At 46.3% G+C, this 5,000-nt stretch overlaps 1 protein-coding gene across 1 annotated transcript in view; it reads right to left on the bottom strand.

The window, feature by feature from the left end:
• Window positions 1-1,429, bottom strand: part of LOC105904145 (metabotropic glutamate receptor 6-like) — a 30,557-nt gene extending 29,128 nt beyond the window's left edge. The window contains exon 1 of the mRNA XM_031567173.2: window positions 939-1,429. The gene's annotated coding sequence lies outside the window, so the exon portion shown is untranslated. The remainder of the gene's footprint in view (window positions 1-938) is intronic.
• Between the last annotated feature and the right edge of the window lie 3,571 nt (window positions 1,430-5,000).

Below are 5,000 nucleotides of genomic sequence, written 5' to 3'. Positions count from 1 at the left end.
GTCACACACACACACACACCTCCACACACACACACACACACAGCAGTCACACACACACACACCTCCACACACACACACAGCAGTCACACACACACACCTCCACACACACACATAGCAGTCAAACACACATTCACAGCTGAAACACGCACACTCTCTCACACACAGAAACACTCATAACAGTCAACAGTCACACACACAAACAGACACACACACATACTACAAGAATCTTACACATTCACAGTAGTTGTGCACACACGCACACCATAGGGAGTGTACATACACACACACACACACACACACACACACACAAGAATCCTATACAAGAGTCATGTGTAGGCTACAGGGATGTCACATGTGATTTTACCAACTCCGCCAGATTCTGCCGCTGTCTCTAATAGCAGCCGTGAAATTAAAAGTTTAGAATGTTTGAAACGGTTCCGTGATGTGTTTCAGTTGTGTAATATGATGCTGTTCGCGCTGCCTCTGCAGTTCACGCGCCTATTAAACGGGAATATGGACATCGTGCCAGAGAAGAGATAGCTGTGCGTGTGAGGCACGCGGATTAATTAATATTGGGCAACAGGTGACCGATTCAGCATCCCGCGCGGCGTGTAAATGAGCTGTCCAGAGATACGACATCCGTGCGTACCGGACTGTGACTGGAGCTCGGGCTGGCCATTTACTTATTGCCTTTCCGACGTTTATTGCCATTCGGTGAGTATAATACAGCGAGGGACGCTCAAATCAAACTCAGTTTCTTACATTTTAGTCACAAGTGAATGATTTAACGCTGATTTTGCATTTTTTGCAGATGTGCATATTGTCTGTTCTTCACTGCCCATCTCTCGCTGGTGCATTCTAAAATACATATTTAAACGGAACATAAATCAAGATACATCAATTAGTCAATTAATCAAAATGATTCCTTATGGATTTACCTGAGATTTTCATTTCTGCTCCTCTTAAACTTCCTTTTATAAGGTTGACGGCTTTTCAGCATATTCCCAAACCAAGAAGCGTTTCAGCATTATTCTCCGCCAATCGCATGTGTTGCTGCAATTACTGTAAGTGAAACAATAGTTCATCTTCAGGAACCCATGTGATGTGTGCAGATGAGAGCACAGAAATTCTCTTCTCAAAGTGTGAACAATTTAGCCTCAATATCGGAGGAATAATCGAAGACTGCGGCTTTCGAGGCTTTGGTGGAGCGTCATGGTGGAATGTAGGCAAAAAAACGGGAAAAAACACAACATTCCACAACTGTGATTCTACAAATCACTGTCAAATCCTTTAAAAGCCTCTCTCTCTTTCTGTCTCACTCCCCATCTCTCTCTCTCTCTCTCTCTCTCTCTCCCCTCTCTCGTCTCTCCCTCTCCCCCCTCTCCCGCTCTCTCGGCGCACTAATGGACACAGATTGGGATTAGGGTGTGTGCGTATCTGAAGAGATCTCGCGCTGGAGTACTGTTTTTATGTCTGCTCAGCCGAGCACGACCCATGCTGCCCGCGAGGCGCGGCGCGCAGCAGCACCGGTCTCCGTTGCATTAGCGGAGGATTAGATGCTCGTCCGTTTATTGGGATGGTATTGGATGCACTTTCGCCCCTCTACTCCGCCGAGTATTAGCTATATTTTGAATTTTTATTAATCTATTTTATTGAAAATAGATTATCTAGTTCGCCTGCCTGGTCACGTGCGCTCTTAAGTGCGAGTGCATTTCAAGAGCATAATACTCTAACTCCATAACCCCAGAGTGCTCGAGAGAGAGAGAGAGGGAGAGAAACACACACACACACACACACACACACACAGACACACAAATATCACATATGAAGGAGAGAGACAGAGAGAGAGTTAAAAGCTCTTACCAGGAAACCTGCAGAGAAAGGAAGATGTCCCGTACGCGTGCCACACACAAATACACACACACACTCACACCACTTGGGCCAATTTTATGTGCCATGTCAATTCATCTCACACATGTTGTAATATATGTGTTCAGGTATCCTTCCTCTGTTGCTGAATCTGTGTGCATTTTGAACCGGTGGAGCAGTATTGGTTGATCAGTGTGGTTTTAAACCCGGGGAGCAGTATTGGTTGTCCATCTGGCGGACCGCACTCTTCCCATCGGAACACAATCAGACTTTCATTTTAGGTTTTTAATCCATTACATGTTTGACTGCCCCATAAAGTAGATAGAGTGCCCCATTGGCTGTTCCCTAACTGACACTGGTTTGGCCCAATCACATCTATCACTGATACTGTTGAGCACGAACAGCAGGTAGGAAAAGTGGGGGTCAAAGGTCAGAGACAGGGAGATGAGGTCAAAACAGTACAAAGGAAGAAAGTGATGTACTATGAGTCATCAGAAGTTTAGATGGCTTAGATGGTGTCAGGAGAGTGTGTGTGTGTGTCAGGAGTGTGTCATGAGTGTGTGTGTGTGTGTCAGGAGTGTGTCATGAGTGTGTGTGTGTGTGTGTCAGGAGTGTGTGATGAGTGTGTGTGTGTGTCATGAGTGTGTCATGAGTGTGTGATGAGTGTGTGTGTGTGTCATGAGTGTGTGATGAGTGTGTCAGGAGTGTGTCAGGAGTGTGTCAGGAGTGTGTGTGTGTCATGAGTGTGTCAGGAGTGTGTCATGAGTGTGTCAGGAGTGTGTGTGTGTGTGTCATGAGTGTGTCAGGAGAGTGTGTGTGTGTGTGTGTCATGTGTGTGTGTGTGTGTCAGGAGTGTGTGATGAGTGTGTTAGGAGTGTGTCAGGAGTGTGTCATGAGTGTGTCATGAGTGTGTCATGAGTGTTTCAGGAGTGTGTCAGGAGTGTGTGTGTGTGTGTGAGTGTGTGATGAGTGTGTGTGTGTGTGTCATGAGTGTGTCAGGAGTGTGTGTGTGTGAGTGTGTGTGTCATGAGTGTGTCAGGAGTGTGTCATGAGTGTGTGTGTGTGAGTGTGTGTGTCATGAGTGTGTCAGGAGTGTGTGTGTGTCAGGAGTGTGTCATGAGTGTGTCAGGAGTGTGTCATGAGTGTGTCATGAGTGTGTGAGTGTGTCATGAGTGTGTGTGTGTGTCATGAGTGTGTGTGTGTGTCATGAGTGTGCCATGAGTGTGAGTGTGTGTGTGTGTGTGTGTCATGAGTGTGTGAGTGTGTCAGGAGTGTGTGTGTGTGTCATGAGTGTGTGTGTGTGTCATGAGTGTGTCATGAGTGTGCCATGAGTGTGTGTGTGTGTGTCATGAGTGTGTCATGAGTGTGTGTGTCATGAGTGTGTGATGAGTGTGTGTGTGTGTGTGTGTCATGAGTGTGTCATGAGTGTGTGATGAGTGTGTCATGAGTGTGTGATGAGTGTGTGTGTGTGTGTGTCATAAATGTGTGTGTGTGTGTGTCATGAGTGTGTCATGAGTGTGTGATGAGTATGTGTGTGTGTGTGTGTCTGGAGTGTGTCGTGAGTGTGTCAGGAGTGTGTGTGTGTGTCAGAAGTGTGTCATGAGTGTGTCATGAGTGTGTGAGTGTGTCATGAGTGTGTCATGAGTGTGTGTGTGTGTCATGAGTGTGTGTGTGTGTGTGTCATGAGTGTGTGTGTGTGTCAGGAGTGTGTGTGTCATGAGTGTGTCATGAGTGTGTCATGAGTGTGTGTGTGTGTGTCAGGAGTGTGTCAGGAGTGTGTGTGTCATGAGTGTGTGTGTGTGTGTGTCATGAGTGTGTCATGAGTGTGTCAGGAGTGTGTGTGTGTGTGTGTCAGGAGTGTGTGTGTGTGTGTGTGTGTGTGTCATGAGTGTGTCATGAGTGTGTCAGGAGTGTGTCAGGAGTGTGTCATGAGTGTGTGATGAGTGTGTGTGTGTCATGAGTGTGTCATGAGTGTGTCAGGAGTGTGTGATGAGTGTGTGTGTCAGGAGTGTGTCATGAGTGTGTGTGTCATGAGTGTGTCATGAGTGTGTCAGGAGTGTGTCAGGAGTGTGTCATGAGTGTGTCATGAGTGTGTCAGGAGTGTGTGTCATGAGTGTGTGTGTGTGTGTGTGTGTGTGTGTCAGGAGTGTGTGAGTGTGTGTGTGTGTGTGTGTCAGGAGTGTGTCAGGAGTGTGTGATGAGTGTGTCAGGAGAGTGTGTGTGTGTGTGTGTGTGTGTGTGTGTGTGTGTGTGTGTGTGTGTGTCATGAGTGTGTGTGTGTGTCATGAATGTGTCATGAGTGTGTCAGGAGTGTGTCATGAGTGTGTGTGTGTGTGTGTGTGAGTGTGTGTCATGAGTGTGTCATGAGTGTGTCAGGAGTGTGTCAGGAGTGTGTCATGAGTGTGTCATGAGTGTGTCATAAGTGTGTGTGTCAGGAGTGTGTGTGTGTGTGTGTGTGTGGCAGGAGTGTGTGATGAGTGTGTGATGAGTGTGTCATGAGTGTGTCAGGAGTGTGTGTGTGTGTGTCAGGAGTGTGTCATGAGTGTGTGTGTGTGTGTGTGTGTGTGTGTGTGTGTGTGTCAGGAGTGTGTGTGTGTGTGTGTCAGGAGTGTGTGTGTGTGTGTGTGTGTGTGTGTGTCAGGAGTAAGGTGATTAGTCATGAGTGTGTCACCTCACTCTACCCACCTCTGCCTAAGATTGTGTCTTTGAAAATTATCATGGTCATGCCAGTCATGTTATTATATTATTGAAATGCTTTTTGCACATTCTTATCAGGGAATACAATCATTCTGGACCTGATATGTTAATACTCAATTATCTCTTCATAAAATGACCTCATTATTACAAATCTTAGATTCTACACTTGTATTGTCCACTTATTTACTTAAGCTTTGGGGTCTGAGTATGTGGCACACTGACCGCACACTTAAGCACTGCAAAAACATAAATAATTACAGAGATCAATACGGTCATGATAAGCCACGCCAGCGTGCAGAGATCAATACGGTCATGATCAGAGCACTTCCAATACTCCCTTAGGATTGCAATGATTACCCTTAGGGATGATGTCACTGCAATGATTACCCTTAGGGATGATGTCACTGCAATGTTACTGTGGTTTCCATCAGGCT

Source organism: Clupea harengus, chromosome 5 (genome assembly GCF_900700415.2).
Source record: "Clupea harengus chromosome 5, Ch_v2.0.2, whole genome shotgun sequence".
NCBI lineage: Eukaryota > Metazoa > Chordata > Actinopteri > Clupeiformes > Clupeidae > Clupea > Clupea harengus.
Note: the sequence above shows the minus strand (reverse complement) of the source record. Positions and strands in the feature narration are given on the sequence as shown.